The sequence below is a fragment of the Tiliqua scincoides genome, chromosome 3 (genome assembly GCF_035046505.1).
Source record: "Tiliqua scincoides isolate rTilSci1 chromosome 3, rTilSci1.hap2, whole genome shotgun sequence".
Classification (NCBI taxonomy): Eukaryota; Metazoa; Chordata; class Lepidosauria; order Squamata; family Scincidae; genus Tiliqua; species Tiliqua scincoides.
Genome location: NC_089823.1, coordinates 158,793,925 through 158,814,418, shown reverse-complemented (window position 1 = coordinate 158,814,418; position 20,494 = coordinate 158,793,925). Strand labels below are relative to the sequence as shown.

At 43.7% G+C, this 20,494-nt stretch overlaps 1 protein-coding gene across 3 annotated transcripts in view; it reads left to right on the top strand.

Annotated features, from left to right (window-relative positions):
* The window catches only part of SGMS1 (sphingomyelin synthase 1), a 98,247-nt gene that overhangs the window by 29,568 nt on the left and 48,185 nt on the right, over positions 1-20,494 (top strand). For all 3 annotated transcript variants that reach the window (XM_066620026.1, XM_066620024.1, XM_066620025.1), the window contains exon 2: positions 7,880-7,975. The gene's annotated coding sequence lies outside the window, so the exon portion shown is untranslated. The remainder of the gene's footprint in view (positions 1-7,879; positions 7,976-20,494) is intronic.

The window sequence follows — 20,494 nt, the reverse complement described above, 5'->3', positions numbered from 1 at the left end:
AGTATACAGGGAAAGACTACCCTTTCTAGCACCTATGTTCTTTATAGCAGTGGGCAAGAAGGGTCCCATTTGGTTCCCTGTTCTGGTCATATCCGCTCATTAACTGAATCCTACCATTTGCAATAGTTTCAGAGAAGCCCCAACTGACTAACCTTAGGCTTTCCCCTGCTGGCAAAGTTTTTATCCCCCATCTCCTTCCCCGCCCCGGGATCAGATGGGGACAGATTTGGAAACCCATCATGGTGAGTCCTGCCTGATGCAGGCACTTTCTTAAAAGTAGGAAAAATCATCCTTGGCAAATTGACAGTGTTGTAGGTACAGGTGGGGCCTTGATATCAGTGGGAGATCTGTTCTCAGTCCCCATGCTGATACTGAACTTTGAAAATGGAAAACTTTGAAAGTGGAAAAAATAATGCAAAAAATATATACGACCTTTTGTTCTCTTCTTAAGGACCACTTTGCAGACCACATTGGTGGGTGCCCCCTCAGGTGCTAGGATCACCAGGCTGTTGGCTGACCTCACTTTGGAGCAGGCCATGTAGAATTGTCCATGTGAGAAGCAGCCCTCCCTTACTCTGTGCATATTTCCTTGCCGCATCCTTAAGTTGCTTCCTCCTTTTGGTGTTGGTGTATCTAACATGACGCTTGTCAGGAGCCTTGGGGAGAGGAAGAGGTGATGGCTGTGAGAGGTGTGAGGTGCAGTCAGGCTGAGGGTGGTGTGGCGACACGTCTTCAGGTTCACATGGCAGGTACACATCCAAATGGCCCCTAGAATGGTCCTGCATAAAGTGTAGCCTCCTCACAGGGTGACCTTCAGCAGCAAGACTCTGCTGATCTGAAGGGTGAGTACTGTACTTTCCCTTCTTCCAGCAGCACTGCATGTAGAGTTTCTGCTTGGGAAAGAAGTACAAACCCTTGGAGGTTTGTAGCTGCCCTTCAAAGAGAAATTTGGTTCTGTGTTTCTTGAGAAGTAGACCTGCTAACAAGTGACCTTTAAAAAAAAAAGTATATCTTATTTGCTATCATTCATTTTCATATGGCAATGTACATATTATCTTTGAAGATATTACAGTTCCTCCCAGTTTAGTCATTCATTCTTTACAGCAAACATGGAACTTGAGTTAGAATCCAGTTTCTAGAATCCATAGAGAATTATTTCAGGTACAATCATATTTCCATCTTTTTCCAAAGTCATTTTAAGCAGAGAAATGTTGATGGTCTTTGAATCAGACCAATGGCAACATTATAGCTATATAGATTTCCAGCTGGGATGGTGTAGATGAGATGCCTGTTGCGTGAGCCCTTGATTTACGGTAATGGCTGCTAGGGTAGACACATTCTGTGACTTAAGATGTTTATATTCATTCTGTATAAATACTGATGATAGCTTTGAATGATAGCTTTGCAATAATAGCTTTGAATTTAGGCAGAATGATATGAGATAAATGTCAGGTTACAGTTTTCTATTTATTGGTTTTGATTATTTGGTATTTGGGTAGCTTTGAGACACTTAATACATAATCAGAATAATCAACACACCCCCCCCACAAGCTGATCTCACAGATAAGTCGAGGGCGGGTTTTGAGCACCAAATCATGGAATTTTCTGTGACCCTTGGATAAGTCAGGGGTTATACTTAGGGGGGGGTGTCTGACTGTAGTTTTGTCTGATTTTACCTGAAGCCAGATCTTGAAAAATAACCTTCCAGTAATTGTTACCTAAAAACTATACAGTTTCTAATTTATTAAAAATACAATAAAAGATCATAAAATGCATTTTGGGTTGCTGCATTGGTTGGTTGTGGGGTGTGTGTGTGTGTGTGTGTGTGTGTGTTTTAATTTTATATTTGTGTGGCTGTGTTGGTGTGTAGGTCAGTCCCGCCAGAACTATGTGTCTGACACCACGGGGGAGCTCAGGGGAGGGGAGGGAGGCCACCATCACTAGAGTTATGGGCCATGGAAGGTATGGCGGTGGGGGTTGGCCTGGTCGTTACAGGAGAAGGAGGATCAGTCGTAGACAGCCTGTCCCTCTTTCTGGCCCTCCTCTTATCCCTCTGACCCTTGGCGTGCCTGGCAACAGCCCCCTGAGTCTGAAACTGCTGCTTCTGAATGCCAGGTCGGTAAATAATAAGATCTATTTAATCCATGATTTAATCCTGGAGGAAAAGGCTGACCTGGTATGTATCACGGAGACCTGGTTGGGTGAGCTGGGGGGGGTTGGTCTTTCCCAGATTTGTCCACCGGGTTTCTGGGTATTGCAGCAGCCAAGGCTACAGGGGCGGGGAGGCGGGGTTGCAATGGTCTATCGGGATTCCATCCATCTTACCAGAAACCCTGTTCAGCGGTCCACTGGGTTTGAGTGTCTTCGTGTTGTGTTGGAGGGGCGAGACAGAACAGCGATTCTGTTGGTGTACCGCCCGCCTTGCTGCCCAACAAACTCCCTGCCTGAGCTGATGGAGTTGGTCTCGAGCGTGGTGCTGGAGTCCCCCCGCCTATTGGTGTTGGGGGACTTTAATGTCCATGCCGAGGCCCCGGGAACAGCTGCGGCTCAGGATTTCATGGCCTCCATGGCAACCATGGGTCTGTCTCAAAGAATATTTGCCCCAACGCATGATGCCGGACAGACGCTGGACCTGGTGTTTACTGCTGGGCAGGCTGATGGTGATCTGGAGGTGGAGGATATTAAGATCACTCCTTTGTCATGGACAGATCACTTTCTGGTGGGATTTAGGCTTGTTGCGGCCTCTCACCTCCGCAATGGCAGGGGGTCACATTTTATGATCCGCCCTCGGAGGCTGATGGATCCAAATGGATTCCTGAGGGCTCAGGGGGATTTTCCTGCTGCCAGAGTTGGAGACCTACCCGGCGCTCTGGTCGATCTCTGGAATACGGAGATGGCCAGGGCCCTGGATGAGATCGCTCCCAAGTGTCCTCTGCCCAGTCGCAGAGTCAGAGCGGCTCCTTGGTTTTCTGAGGAGCTGCGGATGATGAAGCGGCAGGGCAGACGTCTAGAGCATCAGCGGCGAAAGACTCTTACCGAATCTGACCATACACGGGCTAGGGCCCAGTTGAGAGCATATTCTAAGGTGGTGGTGGCAGCTAAGAGGGCACACCTCTGCCACCATTGCATCGGCAGAGAACCGTCCAGCTGAGCTCTTTCGTGTGGTCCATAGCCTTTTACATCTGGCCCCCCCACTGGTGGGGAGGAGCACACGGAAGCTCGCTGTGACGAGTTTGCAAGACACTTTGCAGAGAAGGTCGATCAGATTCGGCATGACTTGGACGCCGCTGTGGGCATGTCTAGTGATGTCCCCGGGGCACCTGTCTATCCTGCTATTTGGGATTCTTTTCAGCTTGTAGAGCCTGAGGATGTGGACAGGATTCTCTGGAGTGTGAGACCTGCTGCTTGCCCGCTCGACCCGTGCCCAGCATGATTAATTAGGGCTGCCTGGGAAGGGCTGACCGAGTGGACTGGGAGGGTGGTGAACTCATCTCTGAGGGAGGGGGTGCTCCTGCCTGCCTTGAAGCAGGCGATGGTTCACCCCCTCCTGAAGTAGCCCTCCCTGGATCCCACTAATTTAAATAACCTTTGGCCGGTCTCGAATATCCCATTCCTGGGCAAGGTGATTGAGCGGGTAGTGGCGTCCCAGCTTCAGAGGGTACTGGAGGAAACGGAATATCTGGACCCATTCCAATCTGGGTTCAGACCGGGGTTCGGGACGGAGACTGCCTTGGTCGCCTTGGTGGATGACCTTCGCCGGAGGATGGACAGGGGAGTGCAACCCTGTTAGTCCTGCTGGACCTCTCGGCGGCATTCGACACCATCGACCATGGTGTCCTTCTGGGCCGGCTGGCTGGGTTGGGGCTTGGAGGCACTGTTTTGAAGTGGTTCCGCTCCTTCCTAGCTGACAGATCCCAGAAGGTGGTGCTGGGTGATGCCTGTTCGGCACCCCGACCTCTGAGGTTTGGGGTGCCGCAGGGTTCCATCTTATCCCCCATGCTTTTTAACATCTACATGAAGTCACTGGGAGAGGTCATCTGGGGGTTTGGAGTGGGTTGCCACCAGTACACTGATGACACCCAGCTTTATTTCTCCTTTCCCCCTGATTCTGAGGAGGCGGTTGGGGTCCTGGATCGCTGTCTGGAGGCGGTTAGGGACTGGATGTGGGCGAACAAGCTGAAATTAAATCTGGATAAGACAGAGGTGCTCTTGGTTCGGAAATCCACAGCTCGGGTGCTGGACTATCGTCCTGCTCTGAATGGGGTTGCACTCCCTCTGAAGGAGCAGGTCCACAGCTTGGGGGTTCTCCTGGATCCACAGCTGCTCCTGGAGTCCCAGGTGGCGGCAGTGGCCAGGGGAGCCTTTGCTTAGCTTCAGCTGATTCGCCAGCTGCGACCGTACCTGAGCTGCGCGGACCTGGCCACAGTAACCCATGCCCTAGTGACATCTAGATTAGATTATTGCAGTGCGCTCTACGTGGGGCTGCCTTTGAAGACGGTCCAGAAATTACAACTAGTACAGAAAGTGGCTGCTCGTGTGGTTGCCGGGGCACGTCGGTTTGACTCTGTCGGCTACACTGGTTGCCGGTTCTGTTCCGGGCCCAATTCAAGGTGCTAGTTTTGACTTTTAAAGCCCTTTACGGCTCGGGTCCGGGGTATCTGAGGGACCGCCTCCTTCCCTACAATCCGGCCCATGCTCTTAGATCTTCTGGGAGGGCCCTTTTGACTGTGCCGCCACTAAGAGATGTGAGAGGGGTGGCGGCCAGGAAGAGGGCCTTCTCAGTGGTGGCCCCCGAACTGTGGAATACCCTCCCCTTAGAACTGTGAACTGCTCCCTCGTTGCTAACGTTTCGGCGTGGACTGAAGACCTTTTTATTTCAAAAAGCTTTTAATTGTTGACAGGCTGGCTGGCGTTCTTGCTTTTTATATGAAAATCCACGGGGTTTGTTTTGTTTTTAGCTTTTTAATCATTGTAAATTGTTTTTAACTGTTTTTCATGTTGTATTTTTAAATTGTTTGTTAGTCGCCTTGTGTGCCCGTTGGGCAAAAAGGCGGGGTACAAATTACTAAAATAATAATAATAATAATAATTTTTGACATTAACTTTTAAAATTCTGGTCTTCACAACATTTGTGTAAACACTGTCAGAGTAAGTGCTTGTAAACAACATACCAGCAGAACCATGAATCAAATCCTTCTTTAAGGTGCCTGGTGTGTTAAGCCAGAGGCTCTACGTATAACATGCAACATAAAACATGTAATTGGGAGTGTGCAGTTCAGTTCACAGCAGAGAGACAAGCAACAAGGACTGAGCTGCACACAGTTGCAACCCTCTTTACTCAGAAACAGACCCACTGCTTTCCATGGGTGTTATTCTTAAGCAATGGTGCATTGCAGCCTGGAACTTCACTTCAGATGGACATGAGGATCACATCCTGTGGTTGTAAAAACCAGACCCCTAAGCTTGGGGGGTGGGGTGAAATTCTTTGCAAATGACCTGCCAGGAATGTTCTGAGCAACAGCAAAAGAAAAGGAGGCATTTCCCTTCTTCTCCAAACTGGAAGGGAGACAAAGGGGCTTCTGGGAATTGTGGGGAGGCTTTGTGGGAGTATGTGCTGCATTCCACAGCAGCAGCCCATACAGACTACAGTTCCCAGAAGCGCCTTCACTTCTCTTCCTGTCTGGAGAAGAGGCTAAAGTGGCTGCCTCTGAATACCGGAATTACTGGTAAAAATTTTCCTTTTTCTCCACCTGCTTCCTGCTTCTCAGCCCATTTCTAGGCCCCCCCCTTCACCAGACAGCTGCTGAGCCTCCATAAGCTTCCCAGAAGCTCCCAGAAGATCACGCCTCACTCACTGCATTGACCCAGGTATAAGTTGACCCAGGATCTCAGGCTCTATTTTTAGGCATAAATTTTTCAACCTATAGGCGAGTATATACAGTATTTAACTTTGGCATGTCAATTTAAATACATTAATTATTGCGTAGTGTCCTGTTTCTTAGAAATACATTTCTTAAATGTCACAAGAAAAGCAAGACTAATCTAGCTCGAAGTCCTTTTATGCAACGGAATTAAATTGCTTTTTCTTTGAATTCCAATTTGTACAGAGGCTAACAGGTTAATGTATTCCTGTGATATATCACATAAGTGATGCAAGATAAAATAGAAACAATGCAGCAATTGTAAAAATGTAAGGTAATGAAAAGTTTGCTTTGTTCTGTTCTGTCCTATCAAAAAAGAAAGTCAGTTCACAGTCTGAGACAATAATAGTTTAATCGAGGTGTGTTCTTTCTGATAATTAGTTCAAAGTACTGTGGATTTTAATAATTTTTAGACCTGAAGCAAAGTGACTTTGTTGCCTAAGTGTATGCAATATCTTTGCTTCTAACAAGTCTTTGCCCAAGAATGAAGGTTTCCATTCTGGTAGACAGTGAGAATGGCCTTGGCACAATGTTAGAATTTATGCTATGCATGCTGGAGATATTGGATATAATTCTGGGCATCTCCAGTTAAGAGTACTGGGTGGGAAAGACCTCTTCCCAAGACCTTGGAGACCTACTATTAGAGAAGGCAATGCAGGGCTAGGTGAACCAATGTCAACTTCATACAAAGAAAAGGGTATGTGGCAATTAAAAGGCCGTGCAATGGAAATAAATCTGTCAATCTACTCCTAAGGACTCCTGGCTCCAGAAGAAGGTCTCCATAGGCCACAGAGTATTGTTTCTTACGTGTGGGAATATTAATCGTTTAAACTTGTAGAGTTTAAAGTTCTTTTTAACAGGAGTCAGTTACTCTAAGTAGGATAGGTAAAACAATGTGACTCTGCAGAAGAAGGATTTGCTCTGTATAATCCCTAAACTGGGAAGGAGCAGTGGAAAATTCATATAACTAAAATGAGAGTGCTCTCTTTTGTAGTCATTACACTGTACTCTGTCAGCTAAGTAGAGATTTGTTTTATGCAGAAGAGTAGCCCTTTTGGTCTCTTAACAGCCAAGAGGTAGAATGCTGTTGAACCTTAGGCACTTTTTTTTGTTTTTTGCAGTATTGGTTTTTGTAACATACTTCATTAGGTGGAAGGTTTATGAATGCATGAAGTGGTATGCAATCGTTCAGCAGCCTATAGCCTATCAAGAGCTGGGACCCACCTCAACCTGCAATATGGGACCCATCATTCCACCCTCCTCTTTACCTGGCTACATGGCAGCTGCGCAGCTGCCTTCTGCGCCACGTCTGCTCTTGCCAGCTGGGTGATATGGTTTTGCACATCTGGCCACAATAGCAGCAACAAGCAGTTTATAGGCACCTAGAAGGTGATAGGTAGCTCATGCCGGGCATGCCATGGAGCTGTGTGGAAAGGTATGTCAGTTAACTGGTTGACCAGCTCCCCACTGTTCAAGACGGATGGGCATGTGAGCAGCCATTCCGTAGCCATGTTGTCTCCCCTGGTGGTGGCCAATCAGTCAGTGTTGCTATTTTCCTTCCTTCCTTGCCAGAGAAACATAACAATAGCATAATCTCACTTTTAAAGGTAGAGGGACAGAGAAGGTGAGAAAAAGCAGAGCATAGGGAATGCTGTTGGGAGAGCAGGTGAGTAGGTGACCGACTGACAGGTTCCACCAAAGACTGAGAGACTTGGACACAGCACCTCATCAGTGTTGTGTGTGTGTGTGTGTGTGTGTGTGTGTGTGTGTGAGAGAGAGAGAGAGAGAGAGAGAGAGTTGTGAGGCGCATGATGTGAGCAACTGGGCTTATTAGAAATGACCATTCAGAGGTGAGCAGAGTATGTTCTGGGATAAATGCATGTGCAGTTTGTAGACCCTTGTTAGAATTCATGAAATATAAGCATTCTGGATGAAGTTTTTCTTTTGTATTTTCCTAGCATCCCTTATGGGGAATAACATGGATGGGCAATAGTGTGGAATAGCGCCAGTATATCAACAAGGCAGCAGCTTCCCTGCATACTTCTGAGTTGGAGGTAAGGAAGCTCTTTGCAATGGGATATGATCCATATTTGAATAACCTCCTTTTCCTTTCCAGTCTCCCAGCCTTTGCTGCCAAGATAGACCTCCCCATCACCCAAACAGCAGATGAAACAGAAACATTTTGATCCCTTGCCAAAAAACAACAACAAAACCATGAGGGAGGGGGGTAGTTCTTAATTTCTTCAGCAGGGAATTCCATAATTTATCACAAACGTGTGCTGCATGTGGCACTTGTAGCATACATACCTCAAGTTTTCATCTCATCTTTGGTTCAAGATCTGATGCACATTTATACATATGCAACAGATTGTATCCCTCTGCCTAGCTGACTTGTACTTTTTGTAGTATGAAATCTCATGAGGTGAGAATTGATTATGGTTGTTGGTACCTCATGCTGTTGAGCAGAATAATACTTTTTTGAAGGTTACATTGAAGTGTTACAGTCAGTTTACGTATTCATTTTCCTTTAATTAGTCTTTTCACATTAGTGCAAAGTACTGATTACTTGAGGACCTTAGGTATGCAGAGCAAAATTATTTGTGACTCAGACCAGGTACGTAGCAGCCCTTCATGCTGCATAGAAAGGTCAGCGTCTCCTTCCTTGCCTGAGTCAGCCACCAGATCTGAACTAGGAAGAAATCCTTCTTTATCCTCAACATAGCACTCAATTATGATACCAAAAATAACATGACCCACAATAGAGCTGTACTTTGTTTTTTCCTCCCTCCCCCTCTCTGTAATATTCCTTGCAGCTTTTAAACACAGGGCTAAAGGAGAACTAGTTTCTAAAATTTATCAGCAAATTTCCAAACAATGATTCACAGAGAGAAATAACAATGAATCATTACTATAAAACACAGTGGCAGTGCTTCTACGGGCAAAAGTATAAAGGTACACTGGATCCAGATGATTTAATCTGTATCATGTCAAAATCTCTTAAATTAAGCCTCCTTAAAGAGTAATTAACAGTGCAAATAACAAAGCTTACTCCCAGGTAAGTTTGTATAGGATTGCAACCTAAGACTATAACAACAGTGTAAATTGGAGGCAAGGAAAATTGATACTAAAATCACTATTGTTTCAGTCTACTAGGAATATAATTTTATGCTATTTTAATGACTTTTTAATGTTTTATTATTAAAGCTTACAAATCCACAGCCCTTATGGGTGGAAAAGCAACATATCAATAATATAAACAAATGCCTCTGAATAATGAATATGTTCACCATGCAGAAGCCACTGAAGAATTAATAACCTGTGAATATTTGAGTAATATTATGTCTAAATTTAGACCTACTTCATGTTCATTCTGCATGGAGATAAGCTTTCTGTAAGGAAATTTCCTTAGAGAGGAATATTTACTGCACTGTCACAAGTGTCTGTTTTTGTCACAAATATATGGGGTTGGGAAGCCAAATAATTGAGTAGCTGTGAAGGAAATGGGTGCCTAAGATCATTAATGTTCTTGTTCCCTTTGTACACTCCATTTTCAAGAACCAGTGGCATCGCTAGGGGGTGCAGACTGCACTGGGTGATTTACACGGTGGGGGGTGACGCATACTAGTGACCAAAATTGCTAAAATCATGGATTGTAGGATTAATACCATCATGTTATATACCATTCAATGTGTAATGTACAGCAGAATGCAATGAAAAAACCAGAGTGAAATATCTCCATTCTATCAAAAGTTATGGCCAAAAAACCAGAAAACAAAAATGCAACTGTTTTTGTTATATAAAACGGACCAATTCAAAATGGACCAATGAGACTGATTGTTCAAAGAGCCAGTGGACTTTGTTATTACACAGCATGGAACCAATAAGGTGTTAGCAAGGTGACACCAGCAAGGTGAGAGGGTGTGACACCAGTAGTGATCAAAATAGCTAAAATTGCAATTTGAAGGAATAAAACCATCATGTTACATATCATTTGGTGCGGAATTTACAGCAGAATGCAATGAAAAAAACCACGTTGAAATATCTGTGTTCTGTCAAAAAATATAGCCAAAAAATCAGCGAGGTGGGGCAGTGGTACATCACCATGCCCATTACCAGGGTCATTGCCCCTCCCACTGCATGGGAGGAGGTCCATCATGGCCTCCTGCTCCGCAACCCTAGTAATGCCACTGTCAATAGTTATCAACTAAACATGTTGGCAACTCATTTATTTTGTTGTATGTTTATCTGTGAATTCAGACATTTTAACGGCATTTAGTTTGAAAGGAAAGCTTTGAGCTAGGTTGAATTATTTAAGGAAGAACTAAAAGCTGACTTTTTATTTTTTGTGTTCATATAGAAAGGAGATCAATTTGGATAACTATTCATTTATTTAGTCTAGCCTGTCTTTCTCCCTAGAGGACACTCAAGGTGGCTTACAACACATTAAAATTTATGTACATTAAAAATACGTAAAACTATAACATACGTAAAAACGCCATATTAAAGGACTACAAGGCTGCAAACAGCAGCAGTAAAAAGTGCTGATCATAAAAACATTTAACAATGAACTCCAGTCTGCAACCATTGAGTATATTCTTAAAAAACTCTATTGGGTTCTGAAAGTTTTTTGAAATTCAAGTTGTACCAGAAGGCTTCTAACGAAGGAGCAGTTCTCAACTCAAAGGAGAGAATTCATAGAACAAATGTCACTACTGACAAGGACCTATTTGTGACTACCATCCCTCTAACCCAGTGGTTTTTGAACTTTTCTGGCCCAAGGCTCCCCTGATTATGTGGCCATTGGCCACAGTTCCCCATTACATCACCTCACCTCAGTTACCCCCAAAATGGGGATGAAGGTGTTTTAATTATACACTAGAAACTATAGAAGTCAAATCTTCAGCATCGCTGACAGCACTCTGAGGCTGCAATCCTAACCACACTTACCTGAGAGTAAGCCCCACTGAACGAAATAGTAGAGTAGACCTGGATAGGATTGTGCCCTGAGTTTGTTAGCAGCTCACCTGGAGGGTTTTGGAAAGGGACGTTTTTTCTTTCTTGTAAGAGGGGGGAGAAGTGATGAAATTTGCTTACTTACTGGTGGAGTTCTCTCTAGGTCAGGCTTCCCTCCCAGTTTGAAGCCTGCCAGGAGCACATCCTGTGCTGATGAGATGCAACAGCTCCGCTGCTGCCCAACCAGGAGGCTCCCCCACCTCCCCTACCATGTTTCACATGCCCTCCCCACCTCACACTGCCCCACCCACCTCGTTCACAGCCCCAGAAAAGCAGCAAGTAGGGAGGCAGCAGGTGCAGCTGAGCTAAGCAGCTATGACTACCTCTCTCCCCAAGATGCCTCCCTAGGGAGCCCCAGTGCACAGATTGAATACCTCAGCTCTAACCTCTCCAGTGGCAGCATATCCAAAAAGGCCCTCCCAGATTATCAAAGAGAGCGGGCTGAATTATGTGGAAAGAGGCTGTCTATCAAATATGCTAGTTCTGGTTCAAATCCTTGCTCAGCCATGAAGCTTCCAAGGATGACTTTGGACCAGTTACACACACTTTCTCAGCCTCACCTACCTCGCAGGGTTGTTGTGAGAATAAAAGGAGGGGAGGAACAATGTACACAACCTTGAAGGAAGGGTGGCAGAAATAAGTAAATATGCGATTTGCTCATCACTAAGGGAGAAATGTTGCAAGTTGCTGCATTTTAGTATTTATTTCAAAACAGACTTTCAAAAATATATCCAAATTGTAGTGGTTTGTTGGAACTGAGGGAAATGAGAGTAGATTTGCACATTATTGGTGGAATTAATGAAGTTAAAACCTTTTGTAGACAGATTAAAACAAACTTAAAGCAGATCTTTATCTTATCTTGGATCCCGCTTTATCCCTATAAGTGAGGGGAGAGGTTGCAGCACCAAAATAAACTTATTGTCTCATGTGATGGTAGCAGCAAATGTTATTAATTCCATTAACTGACTAGCATTGTTAAAAGCATATACAAGTTGAGTCTCCTTATTCGCGAGGGTTCCATTCCCAGAACTCAAAAATCACATTAAAGCAAATTCATTTAAAAAACAATGTCCCTTTGCCAGGTGACTTAACATAAGAACATAAGAACAGCCCCACTGGATCAGGCCATAGGCCCATCTAGTCCAGCTTCCTGTATCTCACAGCGGCCCACCAAATGCCCCAGGGAGCACACCAGATAACAAGAGACCTCATCCTGGTGCCCTCCCCTACATCTGGCATTCTGACTTAACGCATTTCTAAAATCAGGAGGTTGCACATACACATCATGGCTTGTGCCCCATAATGGATTTTTCCTCCAGAAACTTGTCCAATCCCCTTTTAAAGGTGTCTAGGCTAGATGCCAGCACCACATCCTGTGGCAAGGAGTTCCACAGACCGACCACACGCTGAGTAAAGAAATATTTTCTTTTGTCTGTCCTAACCCACCCAACACTCAATTTTAGTGGATGTCCCCTGGTTCTGGTATTATGTGAGAGTGTAAAGAGCATCTCCCTATCCACTCTTTCCATTCCCTGCATAATTTTGTATGTCTCAATCATGTCCCCCCTCAAGCGTCTATTTTCTAGGCTGAAGAGGCCCAAACGCCGTAGCCTTTCCTCATAAGGAAGGTGCCCCAGCCCCGTAATCATCTTAGTCGCTCTCTTTTGCACCTTTTCCATTTCCACTATGTCTTTTTTGAGATGCGGCGACCAGAACTAGATACAATACTCCAGGTGTGGCCTTACCATAGATTTGTACAATGGCATTATAATACTAGCTGTTTTGTTCTCAATACCCTTCCTAATGATCCCAAGCATAGAATTGGCCTTCTTCACTGCCGCCGCACATTGGGTTGACACTTTCATCGACCTGTCCACCACCACCCCAAGATCTCTCTCCTGATCTGTCACAGACAGCTCAGAACCCATCAGCCTATATCTAAAGTTTTGATTTTTTGCCCCAATGTGCATGACTTTACACTTACTGACATTGAAGCGCATCTGCCATTTTGCTGCCCATTCTGCCAGTCTGGAGAGATCCTTCTGGAGCTCCTCACAATCACTTCTGGTCTTTACCACTCGGAAAAGTTTGGTGTTGTCTGCAAACTTAGCCACCTCACTGCTCAACCCTGTCTCCAGGTCATTTATGAAGAGGTTGAAAAGCACCGGTCCCAGGACAGATCCTTGGGGCACACCGCTTTTCACCTCTCTCCATTGTGAAAATTGCCCATTGACAACCACTCTCTGCTTCTTGGCCTCCAACCAGTTCTCAATCCACGAGAGGACCTGTCCTCTAATTCCCTGACTGTGGAGTTTTTTCAGTAGCCTTTGGTGAGGGACCGTGTCAAACGCCTTCTGAAAGTCCAGATATATAATGTCCATGGGTTCTCCCGCATCCACATGCCTGTTGACCTTTTCAAAGAATTCTATAAGGTTTGTGAGGCAAGACTTACCCTTACAGAAGCCATGCTGACTCTCCCTCAGCAAGGCCTGTTCATCTATGTGTTTTGAGATCCTATCTTTGATGAGGCATTCCACCATCTTACCCGGTATGGATGTTAGGCTGACCGGCCTATAGTTTCCCGGATCCCCCCTCTTTCCCTTTTTAAAAATGGGCGTGACATTTGCTATCCTCCAATGTTCTGGCACCGTGGCCGTTTTGAGGGACAAGTTGCATACCTTAGTCAAGAGATCTGCAACTTCATTCTTCAATTCCTTAATAACCCTTGGGTGGATGCCATCAGGGCCGGGTGACTTATTGATCTTTAATTTATCAATGAGGTCTGAAACATCTTCTCTTTTAACCTCTATCTGACTTAACTCCTCGGTTAGGAGGGGCCGTTCGGGCAGCGGTATCTGCCCGAGGTCTTCTGCCGTGAAGACAGATGCAAAGAACTCATTTAATTTCTCTGCCATCTCTAAGTCTCCTTTTATCTCCCCTTTCCCTCCCTCACCATCCAGAGGGCCAACCGCTTCTCTGGCAGGTTTCCTGCTTCTAACATATTTGAAGAAGCTTTTATTATTCCCCTTAATGTTGCTGGCCATGCGTTCCTCATAGTCTCGCTTGGCCTCCCATATCATCTTCTTACATTTCTTTTGCCACAGTTTATGTTCCTTTTTATTCTCCTCATTAGGGCAAGACTTCCATTTACGGAAGGAAGCTTCCTTGCCCTTCACAGCCTCTCTAACTTGGCTGGTTAACCATGCGGGCACCCTCCTGGATTTAGTGGAACCCTTCTTTCTTTGCGGTATACACCTCTGCTGGACCTCTGTTACTGTTGTTTTAAGCAGCCTCCATGCACTCTGGAGAGATTGGACTCTTTTTACCCTCCCTTTCAACCTCCTTCTAACCAGCCTCCTCATTTGAGGGAAGTCCGCCCGTCGGAAGTCAAGGGTTTTTGTTAGAGATTTGCCTGTTATTCTTCCCCCAACGTGCACATCAAAACGGATCGCAGCATGATCACTGTTCCCCAATGGCTCAGTAACGTTTACATCTCTAACCAGGTCCTGCGTACCGCACAATATTAAATCCAGAGTCACCTGTCCTCTGGTGGGCTCTGTGACTAGCTGATCTAAGCCACAGTCATTTAGCACGTCAAGAAATCCGGTTTCCTTATCGTGACCAGAACACAAATTGACTTAAAAACAGCCTTGTTGACCTTTGTGTTGTAAGACAGACATTAGGCAGACAATCCATCAATCAGTCTCTCTCCAGGTACTTAGAAGGGCTTCACTCTGAGCCAGCGACCCTCCCTTCACCTGGAGCAAAGTGATTATCTTTCTTTCACATGCTCAGGGAGAGAGGACAGGTCGCTGTCCTGGAGTGAAGCTGAAGCTGCCTGGAGAGAGAATGATTGATGGATTGTCAGCCGGCTGCCCTCTCTCACATGAATAAGGCTATTGTTAAATGACTGTTTTCCTTTAATTCAAAGGAGCCTTCTCATCATGTTGAGATAGAAAAATCTATGGATAATTGGTTATACCTGTAATTGCTTGCATGACTGTCTCTACAACAGTAAGAAAAGCAGTTTTTTAAACTGTGATTTTAAAGGGATGCATTTGTCCCCTTCTACAAGGATAAGTACTCATTTGCAGTGGCCAATCATGTTGGCAAAATCTGTGTATAACAAGGTCGCACCTGTACATAGTAGTTTGTTAACAGATCTGTAACGTTTCCCCAAAGGCAGTCACATACTATGGTAGCATCAAGTCTAATATATTAAAAATAAAATACACATTGACATGAATGGGGACCCACATGAAATGGGCTTCCAACCCATCTAGTGTTTCCTGACCCACAAACATTGCAGTAGTCTTCCTTTCACAGGGTTTCTTCAGGGTAATGCAATTTGATTTCAGGGTACCATTTATGTCTGTGCACAAAACGCTCCTCTCCGCACTGATTTTGATCAGAAAAGGTATGATAAAAGCTTTTTTGACTAGGATGAACAGGATATTTCAAGCAGCTTGGAATTTGATTCTAGACAGTGCATCACTGACGTGATTTGTAATAGTTTGTTCTGACTTCTTTCCTGTATCTGTGAAATAATGTGTCTGTGTACATAGTAGAAAGATAATGAGGATGAACGAATGCATTCATTTAAATATTTGAAAACCAATCATTTCATTGAGAACTGCGACACAGTGGAGCACATGGCTATGAATTGATTTCAGAAATAGATACCTGTATGTTGGGAGGTGAAGGTCACGAACCATTGGGAAATCTCCCGCAATAGCACAATACAGTCAGTTCTTGGTATCTGTTTGCTCCATTCTTGCAAATAAACAAATCTGAGGGAACAAAGAGTACAACTTACTTTGTACCGTTCTTGGTCTTTTCTTACCAATCTGTTGCCATTCAGACCTGTCTGGGCTATTCTGAAGCAGAGTGCAGGAGTAATATACACTAGAAATATATTAGTAATATATCTACAGTCCTGTCTATTCAGAAGTAAGTCTCATTAAGTTCAAAGGGACTTACTCCCAGGTAAGTGTGTATAGGATTCCAGCCCTAGTTGCATATTAGTCCACAAAGTGGACTCTCAATTTGCATTGTAGTCTGCAAAATGGACTTTTGAATGGGGGGGGGGGTTAACTTTCTAGTTCCTGCTGAAGTCTTGCAAATCTCACAATTGCATAGAAAACCTTGGCAACAGGAGAGTACTTTGCTAAGGCTCAGTAATTATACTACAAATAAAATATCCCATTGCATAATTTTAAGATCTTGAATAAGTAGACCAACAATGAAATCTGCTTCAAGATGTGTACTGTATTGAACTGCTGCAATTAAGATAGAACTTATTCGCTTGGAAGGAATGAAAACATAGTAAGTGCTATGACACTGGATAGTTTTACAATGATTTTTTTCATTGAGTTGCTCATAGTGATGCAACTTAGGCTGCAGTCCTATACACACTTACTTGAGAGTAAGTCCCATTGATTACAGTGGGATTTCTGTGAAAACATGTATAGGATTGCACTGTCAGTCACTGAGTTTTGAAAAGTAATAGCAGTGTTTTGTGCCATGAAACTTTAAAATGTAAAACAACTGATGTTTCATTTTCTCTATTCTGTTCCTGGTAGGCAGGGAATTAGTGGATTACTGAGCAGTCTGGAACAGGAATTCATTTCAAGAACGTCAGCCTAAACAGAATGTATACTGTTTCTAGGAAGCGAAGCTGCTTGAGCTCTTGTTGCACCTAGTAAGTCAATAAGTAACTCTAGTTTATGGTAGTTTGATCTTCAGCAGCAGTTTTCCAGAGTAGTGTGCATATGGCTCACTGTAACAGCTATTGTAGGTAGCTGGAAGCCCCCATCAAAGACGATAGTGTGGAAGTCCTTCTTGTTCTGAGCTGTAGCAGATGTTCACCAGATTAGACTCTTCCTGTGTTGGGATATGTTATCCTAACCTACTCAACCATAAAGATCACTAGATGACTTTGGGCCAGTCTGTTATAACTTTTTTTCACTTAGTTGTGGGGTACAAAGGGAGTAAGAACCATGCTTGCTGCCCTGAGGTCTTTGGAAGAAGTTTGAGATTACAGTGTAGTTGCTGATAATACCTGCAATGACCCAAGGCTCGGCAGCCATCTTCCATTTTGTATGCCTCTCAGCCATCTTCTGTGTGTCTCCCAGTTGCCAGGAACTGTCTGTTTTCCCATGAGAAGCATGAGAAGTTGGACTCAAAACAAAGGCCTCAGCAGCTGCACTGCCTGATGTTATAAGAATGGGGTGATAAGATGCGTGTCTACTCCAAAGCCCTAGGCTATGTTTAGTCATCCTGTATCAATTTAGGTGCACCTGCTTGATAGCCCTTCTCCCAAATGATGGAAAAGTGCCTTGTTGTACCAGCTCAACCAATTATCTGCTGCACCTGTTCAATATGATGAGAACCTGGACAATAGTTTATATTTATAGTAATATATGTCATTTGCTAATTAGCACCAATTTCCTGATCAATCAGCCAAAGTGAACAGTTAGTCTATATAAGCCGCTGCTGGTTGGCAACCTTCAGTCTCAAAAGACTCTGGTATAAGTGTAGAGCACCCGGTATTCCCAGGCAGTCTCCCATCCAAGTACTAACCAGGCCTGACTCTGCTTAGCTTCCGAGATCAGGCATGCGCAGGGTAACAATTCTGCCATTGCTTTGCTCCCAGGACTTGCTGATGGTCGCTGGAGACTGTCTCACCCATTGGAGTTTGCCTAGAAAGGCCTATGTAAGTTGATGCTCTTATGCTTGAAAATGCTGTAAGTTTATGCCTGGAAATGCCTCTGGATGCCAGGATGTGCTCCTCTGAGTTGATGCTCTTGCATTTTAGACAAGTAAAGCTCTCTTATGTCAGCCTTGGACTAACTTCTTCCATGGATCCCAAAAGAACCTCCAGCCCATGGCCAGAGGATTTCATTTTGCAGAAGCCATGCTGATAGATTTCAAAAAGATTTATTCTTTTATATGCTTTGTAATTTTTTTGCAATGTTTTCTACCAGTTTACTGGAAACAATGTTAACAGCATGATCCTATGCATGCCTCCTCAAATTCAAGTTCCATTAAGTTCAATGAGATTGACTCCTAGGAAAGTGTGTGTAGAATTACAGCGTAAGCTAGCGGGCCCATGGACGCTTCTGTGCCCCAGACCCTTACTCCTGGGTAAAGGAACAAATGTTCCCTTACTCAGAGGAGAACTCTGGGACTGTTCCCACTCACAGGATACAGCGTGAGCCTTTTTGGGGGGAAGCATAGGATTGGACTGTAAACTAGTAATTTCCTTGACGTTAATTTCCTTAATTAACTTGTAATTTGTAATATAATTTGTTTGTAATTTCCTGGATACTTCAGCATCCCCTTCTCTAAAAATCATTGATAATTTGGCTCTTTGTAACTTCTCTTGGATGAAGACCAATTTTAAGGACAAGTTACATATTTTTATGAGAAATTCAGCAATTTCATTTTTTACTTCAGAATACACTGGTGGATGCTGTTTGAATCCAGTGATTTGTTCATTTTTAATCTAATTTGTCAATAAGCCTAGAAATTATCTTGTTTCTGTCTGACTCAGATCTTCAAGCTCCTTCTGTGAAAGTCAGTTCGGGCATGACTGTCTTATACCTTCTGCAGCACAAACAGATACAGATAATTCATTTAGCTTTTATGCAATGTCCCTATCCAACTTTAGCACATCTTTTGGTCCTGGCCATCCAACAATTCAGCTGTTTCCAGCTTCTGATGTAAATAAACGTTGACTGTTGATCTGAATGTCTTTAGCCATATGGTCTTTAGTGTCATTTTAGTTTTGCCTTATCACGAACTAGCATTTGGTTTGCCAGAGTTCATGCTCCTGTTTGTTTTTCTCATTTAGGCAAAGCTTTTGTTATCTGAAGAAATTTTGTATAGTTTCCTTGAATTTCTTTGATGCTGGCATCAACTTGACCTTGATTGTACTATCCAGTCTGCAGTATATACTTTAGCTGACCTTTTAAAACTGTCTTTTAGTAGCCTCCAAACCTTATGGAGAGAGTAACTCACATTTTAAACTTTCTTATAGCCTCTATTTGAGAAGTTTCCTCTTTTGAAATCAAATGTGATTGTGTTGGACTTTTTGGGGCAATTTTCCTTCTACACATTTTTTGAATTTGATGTCACTGTTTATAACTGGTTCCATAACACATCTCACCCTGTTCATGGCAACCTCCTAGGATCAATTCCAGAGTTTTCTCTCCTCTGTGAGTGACTGATTCACAGTCATTTAGTATATCTAGGAAGCCTGTCTCTCTCTATTACAACTTGAACATGCATTTTCCCAGTCAGTGTGATGAACATCACCCATTATTAGAACACTTTTTTCTTTGGATGCCTTCTTATTCTCTTTTTCCATTTCAAGATCACTTGCTGCATTTTGGTTAGGAAGGCAACTCTGCTACTAAATTACTTTCAGGCCTGGTGGTACCACTCTCAGCAATTCTGTGAAGGAGCCTATTGCTATTACATTTATTTGTTTCAATGCCCTCTTTGATATACAGCGCCACACTACCCCAAGTATACTGCTCCTTTATCTTCCTATAAAGTTTGTATCTGGGGATAACAGTATCCTATTCATGCTTGCTTTTCATTCATGAAGCATTTCATTTCTGTTGCACCCGCTATACCTGTTTTCACTTAGCAGTAGCATTCCAACTAAGCAATCACTTAGCAAAAGCAAGTGGTGGCTTCTAGTATTGGCAAATTAGTGGCTTCTAGTATTAGCATGCAGACATTGTGCCACTTTCCAAATGTGTTTGGCATGTGCATTTTTCCCTATGGACCATTAGCTTCTTTTGATTGTCATTCCCTACTATAGTTTCATTGTCAAGTTCTATCCTATTCACCTTTTTAGATTATCTGGGACTATTATACCTTCAACTAGAAATGTTTTAAAACAATTAACAGCCCAATCCTAAGTTGCAAGCACTGGCAACAGCCAGGCCATGTGGCCTGTGCTGCATCCAAAGCAGCTTAGGATATTTTCCCCCTTACCCTCCCACCCTAAGTAAAGTCCCCGCTACTTCCATTTTTGGAATCAGCACCCCAAATTTATATAAAACCACCATAACACTTGCAAATTTTTCCAGTCCTCAAATTCACAGGCCTGTGTAATCAAATATAATAAAACCCCATCAAATCTTCCCTGTAATATGCATATTCTAATGTAGAAATATAATGCATATTCTAATGTAGAAAATTGCCTACTGTTCTTGGTCCCTCTCTAGAAAGTGAATTTGAAAGAGTCTGCTGATCCAGCACAAAGTTTTGTGTAAGATCTTAAAAGGCAGCTTTTGTCTGCTGCGATGCAACAGATGCTGACTTGGAAATCATGGGGTTAAAGTGATTTTTTTAAAAAACATAAAGCAACTCATTTTCCAAGGAGAATTGAAACTACTTCTGTTGTATATTACAAATAGCTCATTTCTGTAGGATGTAACTATTATTTCTCCAGTGGACTTTCCATGGCAGGGTCAGTCCTCCACAAGCGGGTAACTCCTCCCTCTGAGGCAGGCAGGTCAGGCAGAAAGTCCTCTTATGGGGAG